We start from the raw sequence: 25,376 nt of genomic DNA on the forward strand, positions 1-25,376 counted from the left end.
TTTATAAATTGTCGAACATTAGAAAATGTGAAATCCCTGGTCTGGATTAGAAAAACATCTACAAACCAAACGTAGAAATAGTCAGCATACATTTGGAAGGGACATTTTATGCATGACCAACTGAAAAAGTATCAGTTAAGAAAGAAAAAGACTTAAATTGATTTAGAAGTTTTGCAACCTCAGTACATGTTGAACAGCTTTTTAACAAAACAGTATTTTTGAATGGTCACTATTATAATTTAGGAGTTGGCTCAGCTAATTTGTAGACAGCAAGCTCAAATAAACTACAACATTATAATGACTAGATAACCCAAGCTCTTTTTTTAAATTGAGGGATAAATTTTGGCCAAGTCACCAGGGCTACTTCCCCTCCTCTTTGAAATAGTGGCTAGGGATCTCCCATGTCTGATGTAGCACTTTGGATCAAACACCATTGCCTTCATAATATGGTATGACTGCTTCCTTTTATATTAACTCACATAACATATATCACAGAGTTTGGGTTCTTGTTGAAACAGATGTCTTGAAGTTTATGAACAACGCCAACTTTTGCACAGTTATGATAGGTCAGACTTATACATAGTCAATAAGCACTGAACCAAAACAATTAGTGTTACATTACACATAACATTGAACAGACTATACAAATGACTCAATTTCACTGAGCATGGAGTGACTGAAAGCAAGGACCTTCATACAGGAGCATTATACATTGTTTTAAAGGTACATTGCTTGAAGGAGTCTAGAATCTACATAATTTTACAACTGGATTCGCGTGAGAGAACAGACATCGTATGTTTAACATCTCATCCAAAAGATGGTACCTACAACAGTGTAGCAGCCTGTGAACAATAAATTATCAGTTGAGATTGTTGTGAAATAATCTCTGGAGTGCAACCTGAACTTTCCAAAGTGCCGTATTCTCAATGAAGTAATTTTGAAATACCTGATATCATGTAGGATGTTCTCTGACTTTAGTAAAATTGATTTCAGGACAATTGAGGGAGGGAAGGGTGTCAGAACCGGATTGAAGGGAATCAAATATGCAGTTCTGAGAAACAATGAGTATAGATTAGAAGATGATAGCGTATTCAAGGATTCTGGAGAGGTAAGAGGAGATGAGCTGGTAGCTTGCAAGAACAGAAAGAATCAACGGTTGGTTTTTGATGAATAATGGGTGATGGGTTGATTTGAACTTGAACAGAGAGACAGTGCTCGAAGTGAGAAAGCAATCAATAATATCAGTTATATGGCAGTCCAGGAGGGAGGTTTGATGGTCAGTAGTTTAATCAGAGTAACGCTGCAGGAAAGTGAATTTGGACAAAGTGAGCTTAGAGAAGGCCTGGGTGGGAGAAACTAGAGAAAAGTATTATCTTTCTGGCCCCTGTCCCTCCACTTATACGTGCCTGCACATAAGTGTGTTGGACTGTATTTTGGAACAATGGCCAGCTTGTTTATTTTAGAAAATTAGGGCCAGTGAGATGGGCATATTTGGAAAAGTATCGAAAGACAAAAGTCTTGATTCAATGTCATTAATTGAACATTTTAGATATCAGCTTTGGATAGGTATATCTTTAATGCATGGGAATAATCCCAGCCCCTAATCAGACTTTAAATAGCTTGCATTGTACAGCCTCCATTTACATTAACATCTTCAGATGAATGTCACCAGGGCCTGAAACCATAGCACTTACATTCAACTTTAAAATCATCTCTACATAATAACACTGGTAGCTTCACATCATGAAAACTGGTACACTATAACCAGTCAAATTTCAACCTTATGTATGCAAATCTGCTCTGCAGAATCTCTTAAAGGTCCAACAAAATATTTAACAGCTCTTTGACTATGAAAGTAATTAAAAAGCATTACAAGTGTTTAACAACTATTCTTAAAATGCAATATTCAAATGTCAAAGATTCAGGGAGGACAGTAAAATATTTTATTCAGCTATCTCATTCTAAACTTAGCATTGAGAAGCTATTCTCAAATGATTCAAAGGCATTTGATACAACTTGGTGTCTGTAGAATGGGAGTGTGGGGGTGGGACCAGGGGTTAGAGAAAGTGAGGGTGAGCAAGAATAATCACTATGGAACTTTACAAACACTTCTCTAAAAATAATGCTGAGAGCACGTCAATAAAGTAACTTAAATAGAATGTATTAGCACTCACTATAGCCACAGTGCAAATTGTAAACAGTTGAATTTTTTTTGTATGTTGGACTATGTCAAGAATCAGCTCATAACATATATTAACGCACCCCAAATGAAGGTGAAAATTGGTGCATTTATTCAAATATTTGGTATACTTTTAAACAGCCAATAGTTGTCTAGGGATCTTGAAATGGACCTCTGGAAGATTAAACCTAATAATTACATAATGGAGTTTCTAGGCTACTTCTGATTTTGTATCCAAGCATCAAGCCATGGTTGTGTACAAGGTCAATGAATACAGACAATTCCTCAAATATGATAACAAAATGGTTATAAATAGAATTCATATAATGTGAAGTGTAGGACAATGTATTAAACTTTTCATGGTTAAATGTTAGCTATTTCTCTGCTGTTATTGCTAGCATTCTCACATTCACATTCTGTTGCTTTGCAGCCATGTCTGGCTCAACCTTTCTCTTTGCCTCAGAAAACTAGGATTATTTTGCTGTATCAGGCTTTGCACCTTTTCAACATATAAAGTCCACACTTAACAGGTGATTAAACCCATTAGCTGTTTCTTGATGAAAGCATTCCAGACGTGTTCACCTTCCAATTAGTAGATCCGAGGAAGGAGCTTCTCTACCCAGCATTTAGATCCTGGCAATAGATCCCACCTAAAATCTTTTATTAAGATGATGACTTAAATGTGTAGATTTGCTGAATTTTGTTTTGTTCCTTAACAGGATAGATTCATCACTTATCAAGCAGTGAGTGCTTCCCTAGCTTTGCTTGAAATTAGGGGGAAAATCCAACAACTTGTTTCACTATCAATAAATTTTTGTTCAGAAAAGAATTCTAGGACGAATGATGTCATTTTTAACATATTAAAGGATCCAATCTTTCACATTTCCAAGTCTCAGCGCCTTGGTTAGTCCATAGTAAGGGTGGACACCAAACCAATACCAATCCTGGAGGTTCCTGCTCAGTGGAATGGATACATGTGGAGCCTGTAATAGGAGACACTGATTGGGCTAGCCAATGGTGATACAAGTTCCTCAGTTGAGGGAATGCCACTCCCTTACTGGAAATCCCATACACTAACAACAATTAATTCCTTGCAGATCAGTTGCCATTTGCTTTAATCTCGAGGGTGGCACAGTGGTTAGCACTGCTGCCTCTTAGGGACCAGGGTTTGATTCAACTTTGGGTGGCTGTTTGTGGAGTTTGCATGTTGTCCTTGTGTCTGAATGGATTTCTGCTGAGTTCTCCAGTTTCCTCCCACAATGCAAAGAGAACTGGAGGTTAAGTGGATCAGCAATGCTAAATTGCCGCACAGAGTTCAGAGATGTGGAGGCGTGGTGGATTAGCCATTAGCTAAATGTGGGGTTATGGGGATAGGGTGGGGGCAGTGGATTTTGGTAGGATGCTCTTCAGAGGGTTGGTACAGACTCAAGGGGCTGAATGGCCTCTTTCTGCATTGTCGGGATATGATTTTCTATGTCACCATCATGCAATCCTGCAATGAATATGCTTGCTTCCTGCACTCGTTTACTATCCAAGTTTACAAAGAAGAACTCTGAATAAATTGCCTTCCCCTAATATTAGTCCCACAATTCACGCTGAGTGGGGGTGGCAGGTGAGGAGGAATCCACTGACATAATTGTGCTCTCAAAAAGGTGGAAACACGGGGTGACAAATCCTAGTACAAATGTCCAGGCACTCCACTGCTACAACTCCCTAAATCTGACCTGTGTGAAGGCAGAAATTCACCAGCATAATTCATCAGTAGCTTTAAACATAATAAAACAAAGATTTGCGAATGCTGAAGATTTGAAACAAAAACAGGAGCTTTAAAAATATTGACTTTGAAAGAAAATACAAAATGTGTCAGCAGTTTCCCTCACTGTTGATTACTATAGTGAGCAGCTTCAGAGATTCATTGATTCATAAATTCATACAGCACAGAAAAAGCTCTTCAGCCTATCAAGTCTGCACAACAACTACTATGAAAGGTTTGGAGATGCCGGGGTTGGACTGGGGTGTACAAAGTTAAAAATCACACAACACCAGGTTATAGTCCAACAGGTTTAATTGGAAGCACATTAGCTTTCGGAGCGACGCTCCTTAATCAGGTGATAGTGGAGGGCTCAATCCTAACACACAGAATTTATAGCAAAATTATATATTCAAAAATTGATTGTCTGTTAAGCCTTTCATCTGTTAGAATACAGTGATAGTTTTACTTCTTTCATGTGTAAATCACAGAACTTTTTTTTTAAAAAAGTTGCATTCTCGGGCTAGCTGTTAACAATGGTGATAGCTAGGCAATATGTTGAAGGTATTGGCCCCCTGTGTTCTCTGTCTATGCCATGATGTTTAGATTGATTCTAATCTAAAAAGTGAGATAACGGAGTTTTACATAAATTCATGCAATTTTTGAGCTGAGTTCTACATGAATGCATGCAGTTTTTGAGCAAAGTACAATGTAACCCTGCAAGTACAAATTCACCCCACAAAATATATGCGTGCATGTGGGTCTTTGTCTATCTGTGTGTGTGTATGTCTGTCCGGGTTGGGGGTTGTGAGTGTGAGAAAGTGTTTGTGTGTGTAGTGAGTGCAGAGTGTCTTAAGTCTGTGAGGGGGTGCATGTGAGAGTGTGGGAGTGTGTGTGTCTGTGAGGGTGTGTGTGGGTGTCTGTGTGCGCGTCTGTGTGTATGTGTGTGTAGGAGTGCCTGTGAATGAGTGAGTGAGCGAGCGAGTGAGTGTGAGTGTGCAGGAGTATCTGTGTGTGTGCACAGTGCAATGGTGGTCACCTGTAATGTAAAATGAACCCAAGGTCCCGGTTGAGGCCCTCCCTATGGATACCGAACTTAGCTATCAGCCCCTGCTTGGCCACTTTTCTCTGCTGCCTGTCCCGAAGTCCACCTCGGAGGATGGTCACCCGAAGGTCCGAGGCTGAATGTCCTGGACCACTGAAGTGTTCCCCCACTGGGAGGGAACCCTCCTGGCTGTTGATTGTTGTGCGGTGCCCATTCATCCGCACAACAATCAACAGACAGGAAGGTTCCCTCCCAGTTGGGAACACATCAGTGATCCAGGATATTCAGCCTCGGACCTTCGGGTGACCATCCTCCGAGGTGGACTTCGGGACAGGCAGCAGAGAAAAGTGGCCGAGCAGAGGCTGATAGCTAAGTTCGGTACCCATAGGGAGGGCCTCAACCGGGACCTTGGGTTCATGTCACATTACAGGTGACCACCATTGCGCTATACACACACAAACTCTCACTCACACACAGGCACTCCTGCACACACATACACACAGACGCACACACAGACACCCACACTCTCACATGCACCCCCTCACAGACTTAAGAGGCTCTGTACTCACTACACACATACACTTTCTCACACTCTCAACCCCCAACCCAGACAGACAGACAGACAGACACACACACAGACAAAGACCCACATGCATACATATATTTTGTGGGGTGAATTTGTACTTGTAGGGTTACATTGTACTTTGCTCAAAAACTGCATGCATTCATGTAGAACTCAGCTCAAAAGCTGCATGAATTTATGTAAAACTCAGTTATCTCACTTTTTAGATTAGAATCAATTTAAACATCATGGCATAGACAGAGAACACAGGGGGCCAATACCTTCAACATATTGTCTAGCCATCACCATTGTTAACAGCTAGCCCGAGAATGCAACTTTTTTAAAAAAAGGTTTTGTGATTTACACATGAAAGTAGTAAAACGATCACTGTATTCTAACAGATGAAAGGCTTAACAGACAATCAATTTTTCAATGTATAATTTCAGTTACATCACACTGTAAATTTTTGCTATAAATTCTGTGTTAGGATTGAGCTCTCCACCATCACCTGATGAAAGAGTATCACTCCGAAAGCTAGTGTGCTTCCAATTAAACCTGTTGGACTATAACCTGGTGTACTATGAAAGGTGCACTCATCCCAATTTCTCCACTTGTCCCTTATCCTTGAATTTTATGATACTCGAAGTGTTTTTCCAAATTCTTTTTAAGGGTTGTAAGATTTCCAGCTTCCACTACCTTCCCAAGCGATGCATTGCAGATTCCCACCACCTGCTGAGTGAAAACACATTTTTCCCAAATCTCCTCTGAATTTCCTGTCCCTTACTCTAAAACTATGCCCTCTTGTGAGTGACCCCTCAACCAAGGGGAACAGCTGCTCCTTACTCACCTTGTCCATGCCCTTCAATCTTATTCTCCTCAATTAATGTTCCCTCTCAGTCTTCTCTGCTCAAAAAAAAAACAATCCAAGCCTATCTAGTCTCTCCTTAAAGCTTAATTTCTTCGTCCCAGGTAACATCCTGGTGAACGTCTTCTGTGTCTCCTGTTGTGCTATCACATTCTTCCTGTAATGAGGTGACCAGAACAGCACACAGTACTCCAGAGAAACAAAAAGAATTCTGCAACATTTCATGATTTTCAGCCCCTCCTAGAATAGATCAAATATCTTAATCATTTTATCATTTTTAAGTGTAGAATTATTTTTCTCCGTCACTGCCAACCCTCAGACACATCAAATGCTATGGCATTGGACAGATCATCTGTCCCACATGAGAAGAACAATTTGTGTTAAATGTAGCTTTGTGTAAAAAGCAATGAGAACCAACTCCATTAACCACCCACATTGGAAGATAGTTGAGCTATGAAGTTATTAAAACTGTTTCCCAAACATAACATTTTTATTAAAAACGTCTAGTAACTTCCAATAATTCAGGCTTACCCTTTTAAGATGATATCAATCCAAACAAAGAGCCTAAAAAGAAAAAGCTGTGAATCTTCAAGGGCACAGGCTACAGATGAATGATACCCATTAGGACACTGCTCTGTTACTCAAAGGAAAGCTTTTTTAAATTTAACAACAGCTGCACTTCCAACCAACCCAATCTTACAAATAGAACATGACTAACGTAAGCCCATTTTTATTTTCTTACCAGCAGCGAATTAAAAATGTCTTACTAGTGGAAGTTTCTGCCTCCTGCTTGTTTGCTCCACTGTGCTTCCAAGATAGTTGGTGTTCGGCTACATCAATGTGTTATCTTTAAAACGTCATTTACATGCTGGAATTCACAGCACTGTGAAACTTCTTCAACAGAACTTTCAGACAGCTGAACTGATAATGGATGTGTAGACAGGCTTTCTATTTATACAGTTAGCACAGCTACAAATAGATGGAGGCACAGAGCCGTAGATTATAGTGGCCATTGTTTTGAGTTCTTATTTTCCAGACAAATAGCAGAGATAGGTCAGTTTTTCATTCTGTTTACACTTTCCCCCTCTTTTATCGAGTCTAATGATTCACATGGGGCATGGATAAAAAATTGGTTGATTGTCCAGCCTCGTCATTATGATATGGGACCTGGATTGGCAGCCAGTCCTTTTCACTCAGTTCACTGAACTATATTGGCTCATGGACCAACAATGCCTCAAAATTAAAATTCTCATCCTTGTTTTGAAATCCCTTCATCACTCGCACAATTTCCGTAGGATTGCTAGCCCTCCAACCCTCCTGGATCTTTGTGCTTCTCCAATCCTGTCCTCACACATGTGCCCAATTTTATTCCTCTATTGACGGCCATGTTTTCAACTGCCCAGTCTCCAAGCTCTGAATTCATTCCCTTGACTCTCATTGTCGTTAAAGCAGATCCTTTGAATCAGCTCTTTGGCCAAGCTTCTGATCGACTGCCCCCAATATCAATTATGTTTGATGATCACCCATCATGAGCCCTGGAAATTTTCACTCATGTTTAGGGTGTTTCTAACACAGAAGATAGGAGCAGGAGGAGACCATTCAGCCCTTTGAGCCTACTCCACCATCCATCACAATCATAGCTGATCATCCAACTCAATAGCCTAATCCTGCTTTCTCCCAATCGCCTTAAGTGCTGTATCTAGCCGTCCCTTGAATACATTTTCTTTATTCTTTCATGAGATGAGAACGTTGTTGGCAAGGCCAATGTTTGTTCCCAATCCCTAATTGCCCCTGAACTAACTAACTGGTCAGGTCATTTAAGACACAGTAGTGAAGATTGAATCATATTGGAATCCAGAGTCATAAAATCCAGGTAAAGATTGCAGATTTCCTTCCCTAAAGGATTTATGTTAACCAGATTGATGAATTTTACTACAATTGATGGTAGTTTCACATTACTGAGCCTAGGTTTATATTCTAGATTGTCATTAGATTAGATTAGATTACATTACTTACAGTGTGGAAACAGGCCCTTCGGCCCAACAAGTCCACACCGCCCCGCCGAAGCGCAACCCACCCATACCCCTACATTTACCCCTTACGTAACACTACGGGCAATTTAGCATGGCCAATTCACCTGACCTGCACATCTTTGGACTGTGGGAGGAAACCGGAGCACCCGGAGGAAACCCACGCAGACACGGGGAGAACGTGCAAACTCCACACAGTCAGTCGCCTGAGGCGGGAATTGAACCCGGGTCTCTGGCGCTGCGAGGCAGCAGTGCTAACCACTGTGCCACCGTGCCGCCCACAGTGGCACAGTGGTTTAATTTAACTTCCAGCTGACATGGTGGCAAATGAACTCTCATTCCCAGGATATTTACTTAAGTATCTGGATTGCTAGTCCCTTGACACAACAGACTGATTCCCCCAGCTAGTAAGACAACAAACGTTAACAAAATTAATCATTACAGTACACAATGAATGTGCTGAACAGTGAGACCATGACATCTGTAATAGCCTAATACTAATCTGACAATCCTAATCTGCCATACTAGACCTTGCCGCTCCTGTTAATGCTCTGTCCATTATGTACATAGCTAAACCCTGTGCTCTGCAGCATCAAAGACCTTACCACTAAGTCTATTTGAAGGCATCATTCTCCAACTCGCAGATGAAGTGCTTTTGGCTCTCTCTGATTCTGTATCACATTGTTGGAGGAGCTGCAAGAAGGCTTTTAAATCAGCAAAGAGGGGTGCTGGACATCCAAAAGTAATTGTGAAATTCTGAAATGTTGCCACAGACACCATTTACTCCTAGTCACATGGGCAATAGCAGCATCACTGGAGATTGAGTAGAGGCAGCAGAAAAGACCAAATGCTCACTGGAAGGATGAGACAAGGGACTCCCAGCAGGAGTTAAAGGCCTTACCATTCATATAAGGCAGACAATCTGAAAAGATTAACTCAAGTTTTGGAATAACTCTGCCCACTGATATATAAATTATAATCTCGAAGAGAAGTTAGTCAGTTGTTATCGTTTGTTGTTAACTGGTAGTCAGTTTCACAATCAAAGCCATGTAGCATAGACAGAGTTACTACCTCTTAGGAAATAACCATATATTTTATGCAGTGGAAATGTTTTAAACCAGCCTTAGGCTAATATAACCTGTTATCTTATTACTACTTTTTTTCACTGAAGTTGATTCTGGATAATCTAAGGTGGAGGACAGGAAAATGTTGCGGCTGTAAGAGCTGCTCCATTTTTGAAGTGTTGGAGGTGATTTCCTCAAATTCCAGGAGCAGATATTACTGTTTTATATGGTGTCACATTGTTTTGGAACTTTGGAGAGAAAAAAGTCATAACAATGGTACTTTAAAAAGGGAGAGAGGCAGACAAAGAAAGCAAGCACATGGTCAGGAGGGACAGAGAGAAGAAACCTGCTAACTGACACAACAGTGAATCTGCACAATTACTGTCTTTGCTGTTTGGGTTCATGTATCCCTGGATACCAGACACCAAAAATTAACAAACACGAAATTCATAGCTGACCTTGGAAGAACCAGCACAGGAACAGGTAAGTGCATAGCTTTTAATGTGTAAGCTTGCTATAAGTCTGTAGTACTGAATAGTGTGGGTTCTTTCTTGATTATATGTTTTATGGAAATCAGTCTCTTGATTAAATTTTTAAAAATATAAATCACAAGTACTAAGTTATCCTGGAGCACTGTTTTCTAGGGCAAAAAGACAGTGTTATTTTCTGGGTCTGTAGATTGTGAAGGAGCAAAGATGGTCTTTAATAAAGTGATATGCTCTTCCTATAAGATGTGGGAGTTTAGGGAAGAATTTCGATGTTACTGATAATTATGTCTGCAGTAAATGTGTTTGGTTGTGAATCCTATCTGATCGCAAGGATCGGTTGGAGCAAGAGTTACAGGCAATGAGGAAGTTACAAGAGCTGGGGGATATGATGGATGGCAGTTATAGGAAGAGAGAAAAGCCCCAGATACAGTCAGGTAGGTGAGTTAACTCCAGGAAAGGTAGGAAGGGTAGGTAGGTAGTGCAGGAGTCTTCTGTGGCTATCCCATCTTAAACGAGTATGCTGTTTAGGAAAATGCAAGGGGTGATGGAGTCTCAGGGGTATATAGCATGAACAGCCACATTTCTAGTATCGAGACAGACTTTAATGTAATGAGGGATGTGTCGGGATCCAAGTGATTAATTGTGATAGGGAACTCTTTATTCAGAGGCACAGAGAGATGTTTCTGTGGCCAGCAGCAAAAAATCAGAATGTGTGTTGCATGCCTGGTGCCAGGATCAAGGATATCTCAAAGAAGGTGCAGAACATTCTTAAAGGGGAGAGGACCAGCAGGAGGTCATTGTACACATTGGAACCAATGACAAAGGAAGGGAAAAGGATGAGATTCTGAAGGGAGAATATAGAAAGATAGGCAGGAATTTAAAAAGGAGGTCCTCAAGGGTAGTAATAACTGGATTACTTCTGGTGCTGCGAGCTAATGAGGTTAGGACTAGGAGGATAGAGCAGATGAATGCATGGCTGGGAGCTGGTGTAGGGGAGAAGGGTTCACATTTTTGGATCATTAGAATCTCTTCTGGGGTAGAAGTGACCTGAACAAGAAGGATGGATTGCACCTGAATTGGAAGAGGACTAATATACTGGCAGGGAGATTTGCTCGAGCTGCTCAGGAGGATTTAAACTAGGGAAGTGGGGGGGAATAGTGAGGAAAGAGATAAATCTGTGACTGGTACACTTGGGAAAGGGAGTGAGGCAAACAGTCAGTGCAGGAAGGAACAAAGCAGAGAACAAGGTAGGACTCATAAATTAAACTGTATTTACAACAAGGTAAGAGGCCTAACAGCAAAGGCAGAAGAACTTGGGGCATGGTTAGGAACATGGGACTGGGATACCACAACAATTACACAAATGTGACTCAGCGATGGACAGTACTGGCAGCTTAATGTTTCAGGATACAAATACGATACGAAGGACAGAAAGGGGACAAGACAGGAGAAGGAGTGGTGTTTTTGATAAGGGATCAAAAGGGTATTACTGTAGTACTTAGGGAGGATATTCCTGAGAATACATCCAGGGAAGTTATTTGGGTGGAACTGAGAAATAAGAAAGGGATGATCATCTCATTGGGATTGTATTATAGACTCCCTAATAGTCAGAGGGAAATTGAGAAACAAATTTGTAAGGAGATCTGAGTTCTCTGTAAGAATAATAGGGTGCTTATGATAGAGGATTTTAACTTTCCAAACATAGACTGGGACTGTCGTAGTGTTAAAGGTTTAGACAGAGAGGAATTTGTTATGTATATACAAGAAAATTTTCTAATTCAGTATGTGGATGCACCTACAAGAGATGGTGCAAAACTTGACCTACTCTTGGGAAAGAAGGCATGGTAGGTTTCAGTGGGGGAGCACCTTGGGGCCAGCGACCATAATTCTATTAGATTTAAAATAGTGATGGAAAAAGATAGACCAGATCTAAAAGTTGAAGTTCTAAATTGGAGAAAGTCCAATTTTTACGGTATAAGGCAAGAACTTGCAAAAGCTGACTGGGGACAGATGTTTGCAGGTAAAGGTATGGCTGGAAAATGGGAAGCCTTCAGAAATGAGAACGAGAGTCCAGAGACTGTATATTCCTCTTACAGTGAAAGGAAAGGCTGGTAGGTGCAGGGAATGATGATTGAATAGAGAAATTGAGTTTTTGGTTAAGAAAAAGGAAGCCTATGAAAAGTATAGGCAGGATAAATCAAGTGAACCCTTAGAAGGGTATAAAGGCAGTAAGAATATACTTAAGAGGGAGATCCAGTGGGCAAAAAGGGGACATGAGACAGCTTTGGCAAATAGGATTAAGAAGAATCCAAAGGGATTCTATAAATACATTAAGGACCAAAAGGATAACTAGGGAGAGAATAAGGCACCATCAAAGATCAGCAAGGCAGCGTATGTGTGGAGCCACAGAAGATGGTGGAAGATACTAAACGAGTGTTTTGCTCTAGTGTTTAGTGTGGAGAAGGACATGGGAGATAGAAGAATGCAAAGAAAAAGATGGTGATATCTTGAAAAAGGTCCATATGACAGACGAGGTGGTGCTGGATGTCTTGAAACGCATCAAAGTGAATAAATCCCCAGTACCCTAAAACTCTGTGGGAAGCTAGGGAAGCGATTGCTGAGCCCCTTGCTGAGCTATTTATATCACCGATAGTCACAGTGAGGTGCTGGAAGACTGGAGGTTGGCTAACGTGGTACCACTATTTAGGCAAGGTGGTAAGGAAAAGCCAGGGAAGTATAGACCGGTGAGCCAGACATCTATGTTGTGCAAGTTTTTGGAGAGAATCCTGAGGGATAGGATTTACGTGTATTTGGAAAGGCAAGGTCTGATTAGGGATAATCAGCATGGTTTTGTGCGTGGGAGGTCATGTTTCACAAACTTGATTGAGTTTTTTTGAAATAGTAACAAAGAGGATTGATGAGGGCAGAGCAGTAGATGTGCTGTATATTGACTTCAGTAAGGCATTTGACAAGGTTCCTCATGGGAGACTGGTTAGCAAGGTTAGATCTCATGGAATACATGGAGAACCAGTAATTTGGATACAGAACTGGCTCAAAGGTAGAAGACAGAGGGTGGCAGTGGAGGGTTGCTTTTCAGACTGGAGGCCTGTGACCAGTAGAGTGCCACAAGGATCGGTGCTGCGTCCACTGCTTTTCATCATTTGTATAAATGATTTGGATGTGAACAGAGGAGGTATAGTTCGTAAGTTTGCAGACAACACCAAAATTGGAAATTTCGTGGACAGTGAAGTAGGTTACCTCAGATTATAATGGGATCTTGATCAGTTGGGCCAATGGGCTGAGGAGTGGCAGATGGAGTTTAATTTAGATACATGTGAGGTGCTGCATTTTGAAAAAGCAAATCACAGCAGGACTTATACACTTAAAGATAATGTCCTGGGGAGTGTTGTTAAACAAAGAGACCTTGGTATGCAGTTTCATAGTCTGTTGAAAGTAGAATTTCAGGTAGATAGGATAGTGAAGGTGGTGTTTGGTATGCTTCCTTTTATTGGTCAGGGCATTGAGTATAGGAGTTGGGAGGTCATGTTGTGGCTGCACAGTACGTTCATTACGCCACTTTTGGAATATTGTGTGCAATTCTGGTCTCCTTCCAATCAAAAGGAAGTTGTGAAACTTGAAAGGGTACAGGATTTACAAGGATGTTGCCAGGGCTGGGGGATTTGAGCTATAAGGAGAGGCTGAATATGCTGGGACTGTTTTCCCTGGAGCAGAGGCTGAGGGCTGACCTTATAGAGTTTATAAAATCATGAGGGGCATCGATAGGATAAACAGACAAGGTCGTTTCCCTGAGGTGGGGGAGTCCAGAACTAGAGGGCATCGGTTCAGGGTGGGAGGGGAAAGATATAAAAGGGGCCTAAGGGGCAACGTTTTCACACAGAGGTTGGTGCCTGTATGGAATGAGCTGCCAGAGGAAGTGGTGATGGCTGGTACAATTACAGCATTTAAAAGGAAGGGTTGAGAGAGATATGGGCCATCTCTGGCAAATGGAACTAGATTAGGTGAGAATATCTGGTTGGCATGGACAATTTGGACAAAATGGTCTGTTTCCATGCTATATACCTCTAAGAGTCTATAACTCTATGCATCTCTTCTAACCACAGACCAATTAATGGTTAAATTTTCCACCTTTAATACTAGTAAGGCCCACAGACAACTATCACGAGTAGGTGGAGGTCAATATACCCGTTGAAGATCCTACCAAAATGAGATGCCAGCTTGCAGCATCTTTTACAACACTGACCACACAGCAATTTCAGTAATCACTGTTTCACCTCCACCCAAACCAGGATGAATGAGTCCAGTGGCTGCACCACCAAGGTGACGGTTAGAGAACTGACCCAGATATGTAGACTGATACAAGGAAAAGATGACACTATCACTGGTCATCAATACGCCTGAAGTACTGTATTTTAACAAGATACCAGTGGAAAAAGAGACCTCACCAACGTATCACAGATTACTGTCCATCACTTCACCAGGGAGGTCACAGAGAGAAGTAGGAGAAAGTGAGGTCTGCAGACGCTGGAGATCAAAGCTGAAACTTTATTGCTGGAACAGCACAGCAGGTCAGGCAGCATCTAGGGAACAGGAGATTCGACGTTTCGGGCACATGCCCTTCTTCAGGAATGAGCAGAGAGTGTTCAGCAGGAGAAGATAAAAGGTAGGGAGGAGGGACTTGGAGCCGAAACGTCGAATCTTCTGTTCCCTAGATGCTGCCTGACCTGCTGTGCTGTTCAATGAATTTTTAAAAATTACAGTTAAGGGATACAATAGGGCAGTCATGTGACTCGGAAGGTTCAGCACAAATAAATTCATGAACTCCATGAGCTCTTTGAATTTGAATGTGAGCCAACAGTGGATCATGGATGAACGAAAGACACAATGTTTCTTGATAGCAAAATATAGACATTTTGAACTTGCCACTGTTGTGAAGGATAATTTTAGAATAACAGGAAGTTATACCAGAGAGGGGAGCCATGGTAATTCCTCAGCTGTTCAAGCCAGATTTAACAATGAACCAGCAGATCAGTCACATGCCAGATGTGGTGAGGAAAAGGTACAGAAATGGGATAGAATAAATGCCTCCAGTTTAAAACATTGTGCATATACTATGGATGAATTAATTATATATGTATCATAATTTCAATAGCTCATATTTTGATTTAATTCCCTGACTGTTTGAGACAAGCATACTTCATGGCATTCTGTTGAATTGTAGAAAATAATTATGAGATGATTTACTTAATGGAGGCAAATATGTCCAGCCTTTTCTGGTTTAATCTATATTTTCTCATTTTCTCCCCTGCTTCACTGAAGATATTGACTTCAGCTGGGGTCTGCTGCTAAAATGCTAGCTGCGCCAATAGCTTGCCCAAGGGATCATTCTTCACAGAGGTGATTCATTTAACCAACAATAAGATGAAAGGACAGAATAACATTTTTTACTCACTTATTTCAACTGGTTTTCATAATGCTCCTCGTGACAGAAATTAACATGCGACATTATTGTTCTTGACCGTTAATACAGACCATACTTGATTAACCCCAAACCTAAAAAGCAAAAGTAACCTGCATTTATACATCATGCCTTGAACAGAATAAAATCACACAATTTAGTGGGAAGACAAAGGAAAGGGAAACTTTTAAAAACCAGCAGAGGATAACGAGAAAAGCAATAAGGGGGGAGAAGATGAAATATGAGGGTAAGACAGCTAATAACATAAAAGAAGATTGCAAGAGTATTTTTAGATACATAAAAGGTAAGAGTGGAAATTGGACTGCTGGAAAATGAGGCTGGAGAAGTAGTATGGGGAACAAACAAATGGCCGAGGAACTGAATAGGTACTTTGCATCAGACTTCACAATGGAAGACATCAGAGGAATACCAGAACTTTAAGAAAGTCAGAGGGGCACAGGCAAGTGTAGTGGTCTTCACTACGGAGAAGGTGTTGGGGAGCAGAGTGACCAAGTGGTCTGGTTTTGAGCTACCAGGAGAGCAAAAGAGAGATGAACAGGGAAAGGGAATGAGGGAAACCTTGAGTGCTGATAGTGAACAAAGAAATGGTCACCTTTTCATGGGTAACAAAAGAACAAGGACAGATTTAAATTATATGTATGCAAATGGAAAATGCATGGTGTATAGTGAACAAAATTGGGGAACTAGAAGCAGAAATCACTCTGGGGGTTGTGGCATAGTAATATTGACAGAAACTTGGCTCAAGCCAGAACAGGACTGAATACTTAACAAGTTGGAACTTTATTGCTGGGACAGCACAGCAGGTCAGGCAGCATCTAGGGAACAGAAGATTCGACGTTTCGGGCACATGCCCTTCTTCAGGAATGAGCAGAGAGTGTTCAGCAGGAGAAGATAAAAGGTAGGGAGGAGGGACTTGGAGGAGGGGCGTTGGAAATGTGATAGGTGGAAAGAGGTCAAGGTGAAGGTGATAGGTCGGAGTTGGATGGAGGCGGAGAGGTCAAGAAGAAGACTGTAGGTCAGGAAGGCGGTGCCGGGCTGGAGGGATTCGGCTGAGACAAGGTGGGGGGAGGGGGGATGAAGAAACTGGTGAAGTCCAAGTTCATCCCCTGTGGTTGGAGGGTTCTCAGTCGGAAGATAAGACGCTCCTCCTCCGACCGTCGGGTTGTTGTGGTTTGGCGGTGGATGAGTCCAATGACCTGCATATCCTCGGTGGAGTGGGAGGGGGAGTTGAAATGCTGTGCTACAGGTTGGTTGGGTTGGTTCGTCCGAGTGGCCCAGAGGTGCCCAGAGGTGGCCCAGAGGTACAGGCCGCCTACTTGCGGAGCGATTCAGAGAGCACCTCTGGGGCACCCGGACGAACCAACCCAACCAACCTGTGGCACAGCATTTCAACTCCCCCTCCCACTCCCCCGAGGATATGCAGGTCATTGGACTCATCCGCCGCCAAACCACAACAACGCGACGGTCGGAGGAGGAGCGTCTTATCTTCCGACTGGGAACCCTCCAACCGCAGGGGATGAACTTGGACTTCACCAGTTTCTTCATCCCCCCTCCCCTTGTCTCAGCCGAATCCCTCCAGCCCGGCACCGCCTTCCTGGCCTGCAATCTTCTTCTTGACCTCTCCGCCTCCACCCTACTCCGACCTATCACCCTCACCTTGACCTCTTTCCACCTATCACATTTCCAACGCCCCTCCTCCAAGTCCCTCCTCCCTACCTTTTATCTTCTCCTGCTGAACACTCTCTGCTCATTCCTGAAGAAGGGCATGTGCCCGAAACGTCGAATCTCCTGTTCCCTAGATGCTGCCTGACCTGCTGTGCTGTTCCAGCAATAAAGTTTCAGCACAGGCAGAAGTAGTCACATAACTCTGTCAGGGACAGCAGATTTCTACAGGGGGTTGTATAGGGCGTTGGTTAGCTCAGTTGGATGGACAATTGGTTTGTGATGCAGTGACACCAACAGCAAATGTTCAATTCCTGCACCAGCTGAGGTTACAGTGAAGGACTCTCCTTGTCAACCTTTCCTCTCACCTGAGTCATGGTGAACTTAGATAAAACCAATACCAGTTGTCCCCCTGAGAGAGCAGCCATGTGGTCAGATAGGATTATGGCAATTTTACTTACTTTATTTACATTGTCTGCATACATGTGACGTTATGGATGTCACATCAATGGGGAGATGTAGCAAAACTACAAAGGATACTACTCACATAATGTGCATTTAGTGTGCGACCACACCCAGAACACCATGCTGCTAAGTTCTTGTTATTCTTGCAGCAGTCTGGATTCTTTCATTCTATCCAACCTGTTCTTACCACTATCTTTGATACAGGGGTAAGGTACTGCTCAGCACCAAGAACTATCCATTGTCTATCAGACAGCTATCTTTCTTCTTTCTGAAGAAGGGCTAATGCCCGAAACGTCGATTCTCCTGTTCCCTAGATGCTGCCTGACCTGCTGCGCTTTTCCAGCAACACATTTCCATCTCTGATCTCCAGCATCTGCAGACCTCACTTTCTCCTCAAAGCTATCTTTCTTCCCCAAGCCTGTCGTGTCTAGCCCAGTATTGTTGAGAGAAATACAATGCCTCAAGGAACACTGTACAGCAGACCAGCAGGGTGCTGTAGCAGAAACAGTGCTTCCTGGGCTGGTTGAGGACAGCCCTCCTGTACACATTGGAGCAATCGCCTGAACTGTAATCTGCAGCTCCTCCCACAACTTGGGCATCGTGTGGCACATCCCTTGTCACTAGACTATCACTGAGCGCCTTAGGAGAAGGAAACAGGAGAAGGAGGAGGAAGAGAACCAGCAGATGGTATATACATGCTGTGGGTGGACTTTTTATGAGCCGCTCAGATGACTCTGAATCCACTGTCCCACTCATCAACCATCGCCGCATCCTCTTAGCTACAATCCTGAAAATAAAAGACACTAAAGAATAACCATTTTAAATTAACTATCCAACAGCATATCCGATAATCCATACCCTTCTCAACTAACCACTTGTGTGTTCAATCAATGCCTTTGTCATGGGCGTCATTTGACACCTTTGCCATTTGATTTGATTTGATTTACCATTGTCACATGTACCTAACTACAGTGAAAAGCTTTGTTTTGGTAGCAGTACAGGCAGATCATAACAAAAAAGGCTATATAGATCATAGAGTTCTTAGACAGAGCAAAGCATACAAAGACTATGGTATTCAGGTAGTGCGAAAAGCAGGATCAACATTATTTGAAGTTAGAGAATCCATTCATCGATCTAACAACAGCAGGGAAGAAGCTGTTCTTGAACCTATTGGTATGTGTATTCAAGCTTCTATATATTCTGCCTGATGGAAGAAATTGGAAGAGAGCATTACCACGGTGGGAAGGGTCTTTGATAACCTTGACAGCCTTTCTGCAGTATCAAGTAGTGTAAATGGAGTGCATGGTTCAGAAGTTGGCTACTGTGATGTTATAGGCTATACACGCAGTCTTAGTTTTAAGTTAGCTTCTTACAGTCCAGAACAGAGCAGTTGCCATGCCAGGCCATTATACACCCAGATAGAATGCTTTCTATGATGCATCTGTAAATGTTGAGGAGGGTCCTTATGGACATACCAAATTTCCTGACCCACCTGAGGAAGAAGAGGCGTTGCTGTGCCCTTCTTGAGTGTTGCATCTACATGGGAGATCCAGGACAGATTGTTGGTCATCATCACTCATAGGAACTTGACACTCTCGATCCTCTCCACCTCAGCTCCATTGGCGTAGATAGGGACCTTTCCGTCTCCTTTCTTCCTGAAGTCAACAATCAATGGGCGGCACGGTGGCACAGTGGCTAGCAGTGCTGCCTCACAGCGCCAGAGACCCGGGTTCAATTCCCGCCTCAGGCGACTGACTGTGTGGAGTTTGCACATTCTCCCCGTGTCTGCGTGGGTTTCCTCCGGGTGCTCCGGTTTCCTCCCACAGTCCAAAGATGTGCAGCTCAGGTGAATTGGCCATGCTAAATTGCCCATAGTGTTAGGTAAGGGGTAAATGTAGGGGTATGGGTGGGTTGCACTTCGGTGGGTCGGTGTGGACTTGTTGGGCCGAAGGGCCTGTTTCCACGCTGTAATGTAATGTAATCTAATCTAATCTAATTTTTTGTTTTAACGACATTGAGAGAGAGGTTATCATTGCACCACGACACCTAGCACTCTATCTCCTTCCTGTATTCTGACTCACTGTTTTTTGATATCCATCGTACCATGGTGGCGTTGTCACCAAACCTGTCGAGGATGTTCATTCAGAATTTGTCTATACAGTCATGGGTATACAGGAAGTACAGCAGAGGGCTGAGAACACATTCGTGAGGGGCACCAGTTGAGGGTTATTGTGGAGGAGGTGCTGTTGTCTATCTTCACTGATTGTGGTCTATGGGTCAGGAAGCTGAGGATCCAGTTGCAAAGGGCAGAATCAAGACCCAAGACTCAGAGTTTTGAAATTAGTTTGATGGGGATTATGGTGTTGAAGGCAGAGCTGTAGTCAATGAGTAGGAATCTGACGTAGGTGTACTTGTTACTCAGGTGTTCCAGGAATGAGTGTAGGGCTAGGGAAATGGCGTCTACTGTGGATCTGTTTCACTGGTAGCAAATTGCGGGGGATTGATGCAGGCTGGGAGGCTAGAGTTGATGTGGGCTATGACCAGCCTTTCGAAGTACTCATGATTATGGAGGTCAAAGCCACTGGGCTGTAGTCATTAAGGCACATTGCATGTGCTTTCTTTGGTGCTGGAATAACGGTGGTCTTTCTAAAGCAGGTGGGGTCTTGGGCTTATAGAAAGGAGAGGTTGAAGACATCAATGAATATCTTTGCCAGCTGGTCCACACAGGATCTAAGTGCATGGTCAGAGACTCTGTCCAGGCCCATCGCTTTCCTTGGGCTGACTCTCAGGAAGACCGATCTGCCACCTGCAGTGGTGATGGAGAGAACAGGTGTGTCTGGGGCTGTCGGGGCAGGTGATACTGCGCTGCCAGCATTCTGCTCAAACAGAGCATAGAAAGTATAGAGTGCGTCAGGGAGGGAGTTGTTTTTGCCTGCTATCTTGCTCTGCTTCAATATGTATCTTGCCATGTTGTGTTGGCCTTGCCACAGGCAGTCAGTGTCTATATAGTTGGTTTGGGCCTCTAACTTGGTCTGGTACTGCTTGTTGGCAACTCCGACTACTTTGCAGAGGTCATACCTGGATTTTCTGCACAGGGCTGGATCATCAGACTTGATTGCTGCACACCTGGTCTTCAGTAGGCAGTGGATTTGTCAATTCATCCAGTTCGGGAACACCCGAATTGACTTCTTTGGCAAGCAGTCCTCCACGCACTTGCTAATGAAGTCTGTGATAACGGTTGTGAAAATGTCTAGGTGGCTACTGAGTTATTGAATATGGTCCAGTCCACTGAATCCGAGCAGTCCCAGAGAAACTCTTCCACTGCCTCAGATCAGCATTGCACTACCTTCCCTGTCATCTTGCTCCTAAGTAGTTACTCCAGCAGCTGTAGCATGGCTGGTGAAAGTTAACTGACTTGTTTTGGGGGAAACAGATGGCGTTATAGATGTCCTCTAGCAACTTTAGTCCTTGTTAGAGCTGCAATGCTAGTTTCTGAGCTGGTAGCGAGAAACATCAGATTAACAAATAGCTTTCCTTTGTCAATGTTCTGCTTCTCCAGAGTTTTTGGCCTCGGACACCGTTCCACACTGCAATTCATGGTTAAGAAAGTATTAGCATAAAATAAAACATTTGAATTGAGGGATGTGCAGGCAGCAAGAGATACATGTTACACTTAGCTATTAGGCCCTGTTACCCATGGACTTTACAAATCATGGGGATTGTGGAATGGTGGTGACATAATATATGAGAGGATGCATTAGGCAGGAATGTATGGTCACCTTGGGTGATTTCAGTATCATAACTGACCGCTGCCTCATTTATGGCCACTCTAATTACCACCAGCGCCATTTCTTCTACAGAAGTCAGCTTGTTGTAGAAGAGTAGAAGGGTGGGTTAGTAAATTTGCAGACGACACGAAGTTCGGCGGAGTTGTGGATAGTGACGAAGGATGTTGTAGGTTACAGAGAGACATAGATAAGCTGCAGAACTGGGCTGAGAGGTGGCAAATGGAGTTTAATGCAGACAAGTATGCGGTGATTCACTTTGGTTGGAGTAACCGGAATGCAAAGTACTGGGCTAATGGTAAGATTCTTGGTAATGTAGATGAGCAGAGAGATCTAGGTGTCCAGGTACGCAGATCCTTGAAAGTTGCCACCCAGGTTGACAGGGTTGTTAAGAAGGCATACAGTGTTTTAGTTTTTATTAATAGAGGGATCTAGTTCCGGAACCATGAGGTTATGCTACAGCTGTACAAAAGTCTAGTGCGGCTGCACTTGGAGTATTGTGTACAGTTCTGGTCACCGCATTATAAGAAGGATGTGGAAGCTTTGGAATGGGTGTTTAGGAGATTTACTCGGATGTTGCCTGGTATGGAGGGAAGGTCTTATGAGGAAAGGCTGAGGGACTTGAGGCTGTTTTCATTAGAGAGAAGATGGTTGAGAGGTGACTTAATGCAGACATACAAGATAATCAGAAGGTTAGATAGGGTGGACAGGGAGAGCCTTTTCCCAAGAATGGTGACGGCAAGCATGAGGGGACACAGCTTTAAATTGAGGGGTGATAGATATAGGACACATGTCAGAGGTAGTTTCTTTACTCAGAGAGTAATAAGGGAATGGAATGCTTTACCTGCAACGGTAGTAGATTCGCCAACTTTAAGTACATTTAAGTTGTCATTGGACAAGCATATGGATGTACATGGAATAGTGTAGGTTAGATGGGCTTCAGATTGGTATGGCAGGTCGGCGCAACATTGAAGGCCGAAGAACCTGTACTGCGCTGTAATGTTCTATGTTGTTATTTGTCTTCTATTATGACCCATCTTAATCCTGCCTATAAGAGAGCAAAAGAGTGCATAAACATTTGTCCTACATTGCCTGAATAGTTGGCAATGTGTGAGAGCTATAAGATATGCTATGACTCTAATGGAAGTTGATCAAGCCCTACCAACCCATAAGCTATTTCAATAAACCACCTTGCTCCCACGTAAACAATTCTGTCCTGGGCCTGCTACAGTGTTCCAACACAACACAGTAGAATCTACAATAACAATGCATCATTTTACACTTAAACAAGGAGGCTGGGAGAACACAGCAAGCCAGGCAGCATATTGAGGTGGAAATGTCAATGTTTCAGGTGTAACCCTTCTTCAGAACTGGAGAAGGGTTACACCCATTACGTCAACTTCTCCACCCCCTGATGCTGCCTGACTTGCGATGTTCTCCCAGCCTTCTCTTGTCTACCTTGGATTCCAGCACCTGCAGTGTTTTTGTCTCATTTTACACTTAGGCCCTTTACAGCCTCGAAGCCACAATACTGAATTCAACAACTTCAAAGCATGGCCTCTGTATCTTTCACATTTCTGACATCCTTTGGTCAAGCAGCATCTAACCCACCCTAACACACACTGCTCTCAGCACAGTTGACCCAATTTTTCCTTTCACACTTGCATTTAAGCCATTTTTAAATCTCTATCTTCTTTTCACCACCATGAGCAAACATTTGACTTTCGCTCAGCATGCTTATGATCGGTTTTACTTGTTCCTCCTCCCCCCTGTCTACAGCATAAGGAACACAAGTGCCAACACTTTTCAGTTCTGAAGACTCTTAATGAACTCTGTTTCTTTCTCCACCGATGCTAACAGATTTCCTGAGTTCTCCAACACTTTCTGTTTTTATTTCAAATTTCCAGCATTCACAGTATTTTGCTGCTATCAATCAGTAGCATGACTTGAAGTTTTTCCCTCGGTTTCTGCCTCGTGAGCTGTGAAATCTTTTTCTTGAATCCACACAATGCAGACTTTTAACTAGATACTTGAGCTGAAAGTTTCACAAACTGCATTTTCACCAAGGTCCCTTATTTCCTTATTGGTTCTGAACAATGTTCTTTGTCGAGGAGAGACTACACTGACATCTGACTTTAGTCAACTCTCCTTTGAACTGCCAACAGCTTTCTAATGTCTTGGCTTTTCAAAGTCAAAAGCAATCAAGAATTCTAAACTCAAAAGCAAGCCAATGTCTTTCAATGTTTTCTCACTCCTGTTGTAAATCTCCACAAGGGAAAGCAATGACCTAGTGGCACTATCTTTAAACTATTAATTCAGAGACTCCGGTAGTAGGGGCCCAGGTTCAAATCCCACCATGGCAGATGGTAGAATTAGAATTTAATATTTTTAAAAATTGAACAATCTGGAATTAAGAATCAACTGATGACCTCTAGTTCACTAATGTCCTTTAGGGAAAGAAATCTGCCATCCTTACTTGGTCTGACCTACATGTGACTCCAGACACACAGCAATGTGGTTGATTTTCAGTTACCCTCCAAAATGGCCTAGGAAGCATTTCAGTTGTACCAATCACTACAAAGTCTCAAAGAAAGAAATGAAACTGGATGTATCATCAGGCATCTAAAAAGGCAATAGCAGAAATAGCCCTGTCAAACCTGCAAAGTCCTCCTTTCTAACATCTGAGGGCTAGTGCCAAAATTGGTAGAGTTGTCTCACAGACTAGTCAAGCAGCAGCCTGACACAGTCATACTCACAGAATCATACCTTACAGATGAGGTCCCAGACATCACTAGCATGATGCCTGGATATGTCATATCCCACTAGCAGTACAGACCCAGCAGAGGTGGCGGCACAGTGATATACAGTCAGGAGGGAGTTATCCTTGGAGTCCTCAAAATTGATTCCAGCCTCCACGAAGTCTCATGGTTTCAGGTCAAACATGAGTAAGGAAATCTCCTGCTGATCACCACGTACAGTCCCCCATCAGCTGATGAATCGGTGCTCCTCCATGTTGAACAACACTTGGAGGAAACACAGAGAATGGCAAGGGCACAAAATGTGCACTGAGTGGGGAATTTCAATGTCGAGAGTGTGTCGCTGGAAAAGCACAGCAGGTCAGGCATCAGGATGAAGAGCTCCAGCCCGAAACGTCGATTCTTCTGCTCCTCGGATGCTGCCTGACCTGCTGTGCTTTTCCAGCAAGACACTCTCGACCCTGAGCTCCAGCATCTGCAGACCTCACTTTCACCTGGGAGAGTTCAATGTCCACCACCAAGAATGGCTTGGCAGCAGTATTTAATGAGGTAAAAACAATGACTGCAGATGCTGGAAACCAGATTCTGGATCAGTGGTGCTGGAAGAGCACAGCAATTCAGGCAGCATCCGAGGACAAGCAAAATCGACGTTTCGGGCAAAAGCCCTTCATCAGGAATAAAGGCAGAGAGCCTGAAGCGTGGAGAGATAAGCTAGAGGAGGGTGGGGGTGGGGAGAGAGTGGCATAGAGTACAATAGGTCAGTGGGGAAGGAGATGAAGGTGATAGGTCAGGGAAGAGAGGGTGGAGTGGATAGGTGGAAAAGGAGCGGGGCAGGTCGGACAAGTCCGGACAGGTCAAGGGGACAGTGCGGAGCTGCAAGTTTGAAACTAGGATGAGGTGGGGGAAGGGGAAATGAGGAAACTGTTAAAATCCACATTGATGCCCTGGGGTTGAAGTGTTCCGAGGCGGAAGATGAGGCGTTCTTCCTCCAGGCATCTGGTGGTGAGGGAGAGGCGGTGAAGGAGGCCCAGGACCTCCATGTCCTCAGCAGAGTGGGAGGGGGAGTTGAAATGTTGAGCCACGGGGCGATTTGGTTGATTGGTGCGGGTGTCTCGGAGATGTTCCCTAAAGCGCTCTGCTAGGAGGCGTCCAGTCTCCCCAATGTAGAGGAGACCGCATCGGGAGCAACGGATACAATAAATGACATTAGTGGATGTGCAGGTAAAAC

General features: G+C 43.2%; 1 protein-coding gene across 6 annotated transcripts in view; it reads right to left on the reverse strand.

The window, feature by feature from the left end:
* LOC122542073 (muscular LMNA-interacting protein) overlaps window positions 1–25,376 on the reverse strand; it is a 174,637-nt gene that overhangs the window by 138,849 nt on the left and 10,412 nt on the right. For 2 of the 6 annotated variants that reach the window (XM_043679442.1, XM_043679408.1), the window contains exon 1: window positions 7,144–7,285. The exons of 1 other annotated variant lie outside the window; for it this stretch is intronic. The gene's annotated coding sequence lies outside the window, so the exon portion shown is untranslated. Of the gene's footprint in view, window positions 1–6,932; window positions 7,029–7,143; window positions 7,286–25,376 lie in introns of those variants that run through there. 3 more of the 6 variants (XM_043679452.1, XM_043679417.1, XM_043679424.1) reach the window with 2 other exon arrangements.

This window comes from Chiloscyllium plagiosum, chromosome 3 (assembly GCF_004010195.1).
Source record: "Chiloscyllium plagiosum isolate BGI_BamShark_2017 chromosome 3, ASM401019v2, whole genome shotgun sequence".
In the NCBI taxonomy this organism is placed as follows: Eukaryota; Metazoa; Chordata; class Chondrichthyes; order Orectolobiformes; family Hemiscylliidae; genus Chiloscyllium; species Chiloscyllium plagiosum.